Below are 12,877 nucleotides of genomic sequence, written 5' to 3' on the forward strand. Positions count from 1 at the left end.
GCCCCCATCCACAATACACTGTCCGGTGCTCCAGACATAGCAGGGTGTCCCGGGCATAGCAGGATCGCCCCTGCTGTTTGTCTGCTGCGTTCCAGCTGCACTATTGTTAAGTCAGTTGACCCCGACATCTGGTGTGGCCTGCCCTGGTGACCTGTGGCGGTCCGCTCACAGTTGCCACTGAGCTATACTACCTGTGCAGAAATAAATGATTGTATTGAAGTCTATCCAGTTAATTGAGTGGTAATGAGTGTGACCTCCAGTGAAGGGAATGGGGCCTTTGATATGTTAAGGAACGACACAATTAAGGTGCACTGCGCCCGTGATGTGGTGATAATTAATGCAATGTCATTATATTGTATGATACCAATAATAAAACATAGTCTGGCGCCACTGAAATATTGTTTTTTAGCTTTTGGTGGGAAATTAGTTATTGTTCTCTTCATTGTATGAGGTCAGTCATATGGATATAGTTTACGGCTTATAAAATCAGTGATGTTTCAACAAGTGAGACTCGTAGCAGCATACGAGGTCAGGGATCTAGAAACTAGTGAAAGTGAAACCCCATGGAAGTGCCTGAAGACAATGATGGGTAGTGAGTCCCATTTCAATAAAATGTGTGAGGACAATAATGGAAATGAGTGAAACTCCACTTCCGTGCATTTGGTCAGTGATCTATGAACCAGTGAGACTCAGTTAAAGTGCATGCCATCATTGATGTACAAGTCGCTTTGTCTCATCAAACTGTACATGATCAAAGATGAAGGTAGGAGTCAGACTATATGGAAGTATACAAGGTCAATGCCATTACAAAATTCACCCTGACAGTAGAGTATGACAGCTAGCAGACAAAATATGGAGTTAGCCGAACAAAGATAAGAGCACTATTTAAAAAAAAAACATCAACCTGCACTACTTACATTTACATAGTTGTCTTTTGTAGCCATACAAAGCATGCAAGTGATGGCCAGGATGTTCTATCAATTAATACTGCAACATCTACGTAGGTTAATACAGGAATGCATCTTCCTGTTATCCCCAGGGCATCAGAGATTGCATACTCCAGCACAGTACAAAACACAATTAATGTGTGTACAATTTTAATTAAGTGCTGTTGCTATGCATGTTTGTCGGATACCCTTCAGCACTGGAATTGCTTTGGTCAATTCACCATTCCTTCAGTATCTGATCATGGGCTCATAATATGCATGCAGATGTTCTAAAATAGGCAACAGGGAGGAAGGAGACCGATCTACCTCAAGCTTTGCCATATTTCTGAATTGTTTACATAATTAAACATGGATGAAAGGTCCATAAAGGTCAAATATTTTGGAACGTTCATCCCAGGTATATATTTAGATCAGTAATTGTAAATGCAAACTTTGCACTGCTGTGCCAACTTTGGTTCTAATATCCAACTGCACATATGGTAAAAGGGAATTTTGCTCTGCTCAGTCCATCAGCCTGGCATGGATTAATTTGACAAATACTTTGGTCCTTCCATCTAAATGAGAGATGGGACGATAAAACACGAGGGCATCCTGTCCATCTTTTTATAGATAGAACTATGGAGATACTGAATGCCACCATTGTAAGTAATAGTTGCCATACTTAAATACCACTGTAAGCAATGGTGCCCCCAAATCCTGTTCATATTTAAACACATCAGCGAGTACCCCATCTGGTCCTGGGCTTTCCAAAGAGGATAGGTTCTGTATGATGTTTTAACTGGGCGATAGCTAATTCAGTGGAATGTTCCACCGTATAACAGGTACGCACAATTATTCTTTATTTAATATGTTTCCTCCCCTTTTGGGACAAGAACCACACAAGGTTGCACAGAAGGTCTAAGATAAACAAGTTGCTCTTTGACATTCAAATACCACTGATAAAAATAATGAACACATCAGCCACTTTGTTCTCAATGCTCACCTTATAGAAAGTTATTCCAAATGTCCCTGCCTATCCAATTCTCTATACTGCCCATTTATTGAAAACCAATTCCACCCCCACTTACGCAAAAGCCAAGTCAGAGATTCAACTGAATTGTAACAAACTATTCGACCTTCGGCAATGTGAATGGCTTGTAGATAAGAAAATGCAGGTTCAGCAGTATGTTGGCAAAATTCCCTTCAGTGATGTTTCTATTCAATTATTGGGTAAAATGTACCTTTCTCCATTTCAATGGTCACCTTGAACAGCAGAAAGAAATGGACTGCAAATATTCACCATCTCCCTATTATCTTGAGCAACCCTGCATTATTCACAATGTTCTGCTTGATGGTAGACCCAGGAATTACTTAAATTATCTTCTTTTTCTAAGTAGACACACAGCAAGATGACCTTTTTGACCCCTGTTAATGGGGCTAGACGTCATCACCAGAGAAAAGGTTCTAGTGAATCTCACTGTATGCACACCATTGGACCTACTCAATATATCTTTTTCAGAGGCACACAAACTTCTGAAATGTTCCCTAACTTTACAGGATGAACAATATTCCTACCTCTCGGTACTAACACATTATAGGGGCTGGGACTTACTCTAATTCCCTTTAAAGGATCATTCCGCACAAGACTACTTTCCTTTTAGATAATACTCACATCAGGATTAGTCAGAATTACTGACTCCTTGTGTGCAAAATAACTTCGCAGCATTGCGGCATTACTGCCTGCCTGATCCCTTCCTCTTCTTCCTTCCCCTTGTTCCCTCCTACCTCCCACCCCTCCCCAGACCCCTTATTGGGCGTGCTGCCTGTGTTGGTCACCATTGAGGGTGTAGTCGCTTTGCCGCTCTGCACAGCTCACTTGTTACTTGGAGCTGCAGTGAGTTAAGTTCTCCATTCTTGTTGCTCCCGCCATTATTTTTAAAAATTACGGACTCTTTGTGTGCTAAATATCTTCACCACATTGCAGCATTGCTGCCTGCCTGATTGCTTCCTCTTCCTCCTCCCCCCTGTTGCCTAGCACCTCCCACCCCTCCCCAGGCCCCCGATTGGGCGTGCTGCCCGTGTTGGTACCACTGAGGGTGTAGGCATTTTGCGGCTCGGCAGAGCTCACTTGTTACTTGGAGCTGCAGTGAGTTCATTTCTCCATTCTTGTTGCTCCCACCGTTATTTAAAAAAATGATTGACTCCTTGTGTGCTAAATAATGGAAACGTCCAAAAAGACCTTGCATAAAATCCCGAATGGGAGATTTGGCCGAATTTCGGCCGTTCGGAAATGGGCAATGGCTGAAATATTCAGGGGAGAGAAGACCGAAAGTTATTTTTGGAAAAATACATTTTGGTCTTTTCTCCTTCAAACATTTCAGCCACGGGCTTCCAACCCCAAACCCTAAATAACTTCACCACATCATAGCATTTCTGCTAGCCTTATCCTATCCTCTTCCTCCTCCCCCCTGTTACCTCCTGCCTTCCACCCCTCCTCAGACCCATGATTGGGAGTGCTGCCCTTTTTCCAGGCTGCCCTTAGGGCAGAACCCTGCGGCTAAGGGCCCAGAGGCAAAGCGCAGCTCCCACAGTTGCAGATCCAGAGGGTGTTTGCCGGTGTTTGCCTTGGGAGCATTCAGTGCAGCTATCAACCAGCAAGGTAAGAAATATGCGGGCAGGGGGAACAACCATCACAGCTCCCTATTTAACAGTCCCTCCTCTCGTATTACTCCTATTATCTATTTCTGCAGTCTGCTGCACTTGGCAGTTGAATGTCACTCTTATCTGACATTGTCATAATTAGTCGGTGGGGCTTTTCCTCCTTCTAGGAAAATCAAATCTGGGTGTTCTTGCATTTTGTGCTGCGTTGAGAAATGGAAATTATACTTTTTCCCCTCTATTCTAAGAAAATCTCAACTGGATGTTCTTGCATTTTCTGCTGTGTTTAAAAATTAGGCTGCTTCCCTCCTTTCTAGGAAAGTCAAACCTGGGTGTTATATTTTTCTGCTATGTTTAAAAATTAGGCTTTTTTCATCTCTTCTACGAAAGTCAAACCTGGGTGTTCTTGCTTTTTGTGTTTAAAATATTAGGCTATCTATGTTCTTCCCTCTCTCATGATAATCTCAATTCTAGGTGTTGTGCTTCTGCTATATAACGTAACCTAGGCGTTGCTTCCTTCATGGACACTTGAGACTAGCTGTGTCACTGCTGTGGTTGTAGTCGGTGTCATGCTCTTCAGTTCTTCCTTCTCTCCCTCTCCCCCCTTCCTCCTCTCTGCACTCTCTCTCTCAATGGTGCGCTCAATCTCCCCTATCTTCTCTAATTGCCATTAAATCACCTAGCCTATCCCTCTGAGGAAGTCTGGATGGAAAAAGTTCAAGAAGGAGCTCCTGCTCTCCAATCCTGGCATACCCATCGCTGACACCTATGTCAACGCTTCTTCCAGGTAGACTCTCATCAACATCCTCTTTATCATTCCTTCGCCAGACCTATGTATTCCCCTTATGGTCTCTGTGCTCTCCCCTTTCTCATCCTCTCCCATTAATGGTGGCACCCATTGAGAGGTACTCTTGGCATCCTTCCTGTCCTCTAGGGTCATCATTAATGTCTACCTAAAAGGCACTGTCATACTCCAGGGCTCTCAGCCCAACCTCCTCTTTCTTGATAGGTGTCTTCCATCTCTTATCAACTTCTTCCTCTTTAGTGCCACTCCTCTTTCTGCCACCTCTCTTGCCCCTCAGACACCTCTGCCGGGTGTACCATAATCCTGTAGCCTTCCTCAGAAAACCTTTAAAAGTGACAACCTGCTCCACTTAGCTTCCCTACTCTCGCTCTGCTTTCAAACACTCCGCTGACATCTGCCACCTTCTTGAAGACCTCGACCTGAAGGCTACAAGATCCTCTCTAATCCCAGGTCTAACCGGCCTGGTGGCAGAGTTGCTCAGATGTTTCCTGAGTGGGTCTCTGCTACTATCATACCTACCCATACCTACTCCTCTTTTGAATACCTTGTCTACAGACTTGGTGTCTCTCGTGGCCTCTCTCGTACTCTGGCCATCATCTACAGACATCCTGGCCATGTCTCATACTCTATCTCTGAATGGACTGACCTCACCTCTTCTCTCCGTGCCTCCTCCTCCTCCAAGCTTCTCCTTCTCTGAGACTCCTCTGAGACTTCAATATTCACCTTTGACTCCCCTGATGCAATGTCTGTGCCCTTCTGCAACCTCTGTGTATCTCTTTCCCTCTGCATGTTTCCCTCCAGTCTGATGCACTCAGCCAGACACACTTTGGATGCACTCATCTCTTCAGACATCCCCATCTCCAACACTCTCATTACTCCTCTCTCTTGGTTTGATCATGCTCTCCTCTGAACTTCCTGGGTCCCCCAGCTAAACCCCTGTCCACACTGCCAGCCTCCTTCTCCATCATTCGACCAATGAAGTAAGTGTCAGTTGGCGCTTTTACCACCACTTTCACTCCCCCTCCTACTCCTACCACTGTCACTCACTCTGACATTGCCCTTACTAATCTCAACTACCCATCTCCAACACTCTGGACATCCACTTGAAACCTGCCACCAAGTGTAATTCTTGGTATGACTGCGACCTGGCAGCTCTAAAACGTGTGCAGAAAAGCTGAGCGGAAGTGGCAGGCCTCGAGCAAATCCTCTGACAAACTGACCTGTCGCCTGCTCCAAACACAATACAGACCTTCCATCTGCTCAAGGAAGGGGGCCTGTATCCAAGCTCACATCTCTGCAGCCACTAAAAACATGGCTGAACTTTTTAAAATCTTCAAGGAACTCGCCAACCCTACTGCAGTCTTCACTACTCCTCTGCTTTCCATGGCACTCTGCACTTTTCTGGTCTCTCACTTCATCTCTAACACTAAGGATATCTTGTCCTCACTCTCTTCTACTCCTCACCTGTCACCCTCTCTGAGGCCTCCCTTGGACCCCCTCACCCATACCCTCCTACTCTCCTCTTTTTCTCCAATAACACCTGATGAGGTTTCTAGACAAGTCCGCTCTTTGAAAGTCTCATCCAAACAGGTGCTCCCCTGCTCCTCCAGAACTATCAAGGAAAATATTGTCTCCCTTGCTGCAGATATGGCTGATTTATGGAATCACTCCTTTGCCACTTCATCCTTCCCCTCACTCCTCAAGCACTCTCTTGTGCCCTCTCTCCTGAAAAGCTTATCCACCACACTGAATCAGTTGGTTGTCTCCACAACCACCAGTTAGACTTCAGAGCTGCCAGAGGTACAGAAACTGCTCTTCCGAACACCCGTGAAGACCTGCTCTCTTATCTCAATTCCAGATCTCATTCCGTTCTCATCCTTCTTGACTTCTCCTCTGCCTTTGATATGGTCAATCATGCCACCCTGATAAATCAGCTCCTTGATATCTTTGGCATCACCGATCAGGCTCTGGAATGGTTGACCTCCTTCCTCTCGGACCGTCCTTCCCAAGTTTAACTGGGCCCTTTTCTCTCCACCATCTAACTCTCCACATGCAGAGTCTGCCAGGCATCTATCCTCTCACCTTGGCTGTTCAAAATCTACTTGCTCCTCTAGCCCACCTCATGTTCGCCTTCTCTCTCAACTTCCAGTGTTATGCTGAAGACACAGAGCTCTCCTTCAAGCTTCCCTCCTCCGCCTCCTCCTCCTCCTCTCTCATTCCTGATTGCCTGCTATTCAGGCATGGTGCTCTGATATCAATCTCTGCCTTAATGCAAGTAAGACATAGATCCTTCTCGTTGGGGGTGCAGTCAGAAATGAAAAGAAGACTGCACTTCCAAGCATGAGCCTTGGAGTCCTGAGAGGCCAGGCACCCTCTTTCAATGGTGCAGCACCATGTTACAAGGAAATTAAAGTGAAATGATTAAAAGAAAAGAATAATAGCATTTAAAAAAAATGACAACGCTTAGCGTGTGTGAAAGGTAAGCAGCGCAAAGTCATGCGCTATGGCAGGGACCAAGGTCTCAACCTAAAAGGAAATAACTATGTGCCAGTAAGTAACCAATAGCAAAGGAATCAAACAATAAGCACTGGGGGCGAAGCCTTACAGAGGGCATAGGTTCATTGTTTCTCATTTTTGTTAGGCACATTTTCCTTTTTTAGGGAGCAAAAATGGATGGTGTATATGTCTCTTAACTGTAAGGATGGTGTTATCACTACCCACAGGAGAACATAATGTGGCTAGTAAGCAAAGGCACAGGAATTTTTGATCATCATATTCTGAGGTGCAAATATTTCTGATGCAATTATCATCCATACACAAATTAATTGAAGCATGTTCTTCTGGCCCTTGAATTACTTAATTAAAGTGGCACTTGAACTCCTATCAGCATGTTTTTTGAGACCTTGCTTTTAAGTGCCATGAATCCATCGGCAATTGTATTCTGTGTGAATTTGTTGACAACCACATCAGTTATGACAAGAGATATTTGTGTTTTGTAATACACATGAGTGATTTTCCAGTGCCATAAAACATACATTTTTCTCTGCACAGAAGTATGTTTGCAAGGTACTGTGGCAGATGTTGAAGTCTTGGACTGGTTGATGAGTTTTCTGTATAATCACATATGACATATTTTATTTTAGCCTATGAGTTTGGAAAAAGTGTTGTAAGATTTGTAAAGAATTGAAGGGGCTGGGAAGAGGACATTAGTTTCCAAACTCTCTTCAGTGACGGTAGCTCACAAAGTGGCTTACCTAATTAGTCAGTTGCGCACTTGGAAAATAATATGCACACAACATCCAACCAGTTTTGCATATAGTGAAAAATAATTAGAGGGAACATTGATTAGGACCCCTGCTCCCTCTTTCTCCCCCACTTTTTGGCCACCCTCCATGGGCCTCTTCCTCTCACACTCTTGTGAGGAAAAAAACCTTGGTGTCATCTTCAACTCCTCTCTCTCCTTCTCTCCTCCCTTTACAGACCTCGCCAAGAAGGGTGACTTACAGCTGCACCCCTTCAGAACCATTCTCCCATTGCTCAGCCTTCCCCAGAAACTCAATGTCTCCAGAGCGGTGGTCCTTCCCAGGCTGGACTACTGCAACAGCCTCTTCCTTAATCTACCTGACTCCTCCCTTTGCCCCCTTCAAATAATCCAGAATAAGACTGCAAGATGTATCCCTGGCCTCAAGCGCAGGGAGTGCATCGGCCCTAAAATCACTCCACTGGATCCAGGTTGATGCATGGATCAAGTTCCAGACCCTCTGATTCATCCATAAGGCTTTCTGGGGCCTGGGACCCCTCTCCATCCAACTCTTTCTCCCTATATACCTCCCTGCTAGAGCCCTTCGGTCATCTAGTTCTAAGGCTCTGCAGCTCAGTCGCTTTTCCAAGCAGAGAGTGGGGGTAGATGTCTCTCCTACACCGGCGTCTCCCTCTGGAATGGCCTCCCTGCCCATCTCAGACTTGAGCCGGATCTCCTTAAGTGCAGAAGCATCTCATGACCTTCCTTTTCTCTTATTCTGCTAATGTCCCTGTCTGCTTCTTGACTGGCTGCCTGGTTCCTCAGAGTCTTCAAAGCATTAGGCCTCCCAGTCCAGTCTACCCCTGCACTTGGTCTCTCTGGACCCACCCTCAATCTGTACTTGCCTTTCTGCCCCCCCCCACTCTTGCCTGGATGGGTCTGCACCACTGTATAGCTCTTATAGCCCCTTACCTCACACTTAGTTTGAGGACGTTCCTTCCCCTGCACTCTCTGCTTTCCCCTGACTTCTGTCCACCTGGCCTTCCATGGCACTAACTTTTCTCACTGGCCGTTCCACCATGACGGGCACTACCCCCCCTGCACTTCGCTTACTGCACTTGCACGTTCCAAATGTCACAAGGCCTAGTAAGATAATTGTTGTTCTGATATTCCCTGTTCCCCCACCCTCTTGTCGTGTTGCGCCCCGAAACACTTGTGTGTAGGTGTATTATAAATATCCAATAAATAAATAAAATAAACAAATATATTTATTTTGGCAGAATTGCAGAAAGCCAAGAACCCCCTCTTAAGGGCTGCTACAATTCTCCCCCTCCATGAAAGGCTGGGCATCAGCCAGTGAGATAGGATCAGCTTTTCACCATAGCCTGTCTGCTTTCTCTTCCACTGCAGAAAGCCTGGGACTATAACTCCTTATAGGCCTCAGCGTCAGGGCTCCGATGATAATCCAAAATGGGTCCATAAAGAGAGCAATCTATTCCATTGCCTTCTGGTATTATCAAGCTTCCTTTCTCTTCTTCTTCCCCACAGTCAGTGAGTAAGCGAGTGAGTTTCTTCAGTGAGTGTCCATGAGTGAATTTCTGACCCTGTCAAAGTTTGTGTGTGTGTTTGACCATTTATAGAACAGAAACCCAACCTTTTTGAGGTGTGCATATTTTCCCCAATCTAATTGATCAATGTATATGATTGGACAATGCTCCCAAAGTGTCATCACTCAGTAGTAATTGGGTGTATTATTGAAGGGGGCAGTCAATGAGAGTAACTTCTACACCCAATTTCCCTCCCCTTTAATGTAATCTCATCTCAGAGGTTTCTTGCATTAAAGTGTATCACATTCTGAAACAATACATTCCATGTATGTGTTCACCAGATTTCTCTCTCTGGTACAAATCAATTGATACACTTTTTGTCATTATAGGAGAAATAATTTCTGAGTTAAAGATTTTTCCCTTTAACTCACATTTATATTCAAATACTTTTTCCATCTCAGCATAACAGGCTTTTCACTTTGAACGCTAGGATGTCACTGAGGTGCATTGTTTCGGCACAATGAAATGTACATTCATTAATTTAGATATTAAAACTACATTTAAAAATTGATGTTTTGGTCCATATAATATATGATTTTCAACCTACACACCCCCTAAATGAGCTCTTATTTAAAGGGCATTTTTCTTCATACAAAAATATGGCATTACGATTCCAGTTCTTCCGCCTGGATACAATGACTATGAACATGGTATTTATTTTCTATTGAGGAAGGGCTGGAATTATGCTCTTGTTGACTCAGTCCTTGCTCATATGTTCTTAATGGCCCAGGGCCTGGCTAATGAAAAGAGTCTTTGTAATTATAATATCTGTTTTTTTATGGTGTTAGTTCTGTCTCCTCTTGAGACGTTTACAGTCCTGTAGTTCTGTCAAGTGTGACATTCTTGCACTCAGAAAGGACTGTGAGATGGTGATAATAGATTTGAACTGAGCAAGACCATGGATTAATCTGATTTTAAATAATGTTTTTAAATGCTCACCCCTAACATATATACACAGGGCAAACAATAAAACTCAACACTTAAACTTCATAGCAAGTTTTGATGTGTTTGTCTGTTGGAAGGAGGATCCTTATCTCCAGTGAGCAGGTTTCAAAGAGTTAGCTTGGCAAGGGAACCTATCTGACCTCCCATCCTATATGCTGGGTCTGAGGGTCATTGGGAGTGAAAAGGATTTCCATATGTCAGAAATTAGTGCTGGCTCCATTTAAAGTAGATTTCAGTCACAATTATAGTGTTTAATGTGCCTGTTTTCATCAAACACCAGCGTTCATATTGCATTGGTTTATCAAACCCCTATCAACAGTCTATATTCTCAACATGCATAGTTTTCCTTATCCTTACCCTTTTTTTCTGTAGAAGAAAATGAACACACACAGCAGCAAACATGCAAATCCATTTGTCTTTCTATAACGGGAAATTGCCCTTCTTCTCAGAATAAGCAGTTCCCCATTTTAACAAAAGTTGCAGGTTATGTTCTGTTACTTGATATGATATATGATAGGTTATTTATAAGGTGCTTAATACCCAGAGGTTTCTGAGCAAGGACCCGGGATCAAAATGGTCATCTCAGGCTTTGCCAATTATGGTTGTGAGTGCCTGCAAGACAATGCACTTGTCCTTTGCATGTCGGTTTCCCCACAGCTGTGCGCAGGCTGCAGCTTAAATTTTGTTCTTAATATGATGCCTTGTTCTGCATCTTTTCTCATGAATCAGACTTCCCTACTCTCCATTAAGACTGCCACATCACTTAGCTCAAATGGACCCTTTTAATACATAGCATTTTTTGGCAATATAATTGAGGCTGGATCTTCTGTGGCTATGATTATATCTGTGATTGGTGCTAGATCTTCCCCATATGCACTCCCCATTCCATAGGAACTTGTGAAGTATTCATTGCATTTACTGCTGCTGCGTCTTCATCAACACCATGTTGTGTATATCTAGCTATGATGTGCCAAAATGATTAGGTATCTTCCCTGATGGTTGTCACAGTCAAATCTAACCATGCCTGCTCTTTTATTTCCAAATCTTTTGTGACCAACATCTTTAATAACTCCCGCACACTCGTCTTTGTTTCTTCCTGTTGGAAGGTACTTTCTTTGTAGGTTTACCAGAGTTATGTAGGTTCTTTGCTGGCTTCATCAAGCCAGGAATGTTTCAGACTTCACGTACTAACTCTTGTGCCCTGCATAGGAGGCTACTAATATAATGATATTCTGAAAATGTTCCAGTCTCTTTTTGTTACCATCAATGAATTGTAAGTATCTAGTTATTCAGGTGCCTCCATCTCATCTCCTCCCTATCCTTGTGTGTTATTAATCCGCCACTTAATGCTCCTCTATTGTGATTTAAATTCTCTTGAGTTAGTTGACTTCAGCTATCATTCAATTGTCCTCTGTTCACTGCATTCGCTGTAATGTTTAAGCAACCATAATAATTTTCAGTCTTGATAAGTACCTCAAAGTCCTCTATTATGAACTAATGTTTCACTGTGAATACGTTGTAGTCTATTTGACTTCTTGCTCTGTAATTATCAAACTTATAGTTACTTGGGCAATCTCCAGCTCACTTGTTGAGGCTCCAATTCATACAGGTATGGACAAACAAAAGGCCATCTCTTCTTGCTCGAACTTCCCTCATGATTGCTAGATTGACGCCATAGGTGAGTTCTTCTCAATCTATCTCAAGTGGTTCTGCTTCATTTCCCCAGACATATATTAAAGTGACCACCTAATATTAGAATATTATTAAAGTGTGCAGTGTCACAGCCCTCTTGTTGAACAGAGACACATCTGTCTTTTACGGTCCTGTTATGACCATATTGCTGTGCCCCCATGTTGGCATTATACAATTTAACAAGGGTATAGGTTTGACCACACCTGCCTGTGAATTCCAATACCTTAATGTTGTTATTAATTACAAGATTCCTTTAATTACCCAGAAACCATTTGTAGCACTCTAGATTAGAAGGCCAATAAACATCCAAAAGATCTCCTTTTGTTCTTTGTTGCTGGTACTTCAAATACTATGTGTACAAATTCATAATCAATTGCAACATTTTCAAAAACATATTGATCTTGTAACCACATTGAACATTCACCCAATACTTGTCCTCTTTTTTCCCTTTCAATCCCACAATGTTTCATGATAAATTGTTTTAGTAACTTTATCATTAGCATATTTTATGATCAGCAGACGGTTCTAGGCTTCAAGCCTTCCCATTGTTTACTTTATGAAATAAAATATCAGGCTTTTGTTTACGAGTCAGACTATGTGATGTTACTGTGCACTATCCATGTTTTTGCCATTGTGGGCAATTTATGACAGAGTTTTGCAGCAAGTCGATCTACTCTACACATTCAAGTATTGATATTAGGTCAAATATATTCCTTAATTGCATTGCATATTCCTCTCTTCTTTGATCATATTTTGCTTCTCTGTTCCATTGCTGAATTCTTGTCATTGACATACGGGGGCTTGACAGTTGGAGAAGTAAGATTGCCCCACATTCCTGTTTTGGGGATTCCCAGTGGTAGTTCCTTATAAAAAAACCATGCAAGTTGAACATTTTAATAGTGCTTCTTTGTTGCAAACCATTATGCTGCATTCTAATTTTATCAGTCGAAATGGCATGGTTGCCAAATGTAGTCATAACACAATCTCCATCTAAGAGTTTCTT

Source organism: Ambystoma mexicanum, chromosome 1q (genome assembly GCF_040938575.1).
Source record: "Ambystoma mexicanum isolate Mex_15411 chromosome 1q, UKY_AmexF1_1, whole genome shotgun sequence".
Classification (NCBI taxonomy): Eukaryota; Metazoa; Chordata; class Amphibia; order Caudata; family Ambystomatidae; genus Ambystoma; species Ambystoma mexicanum.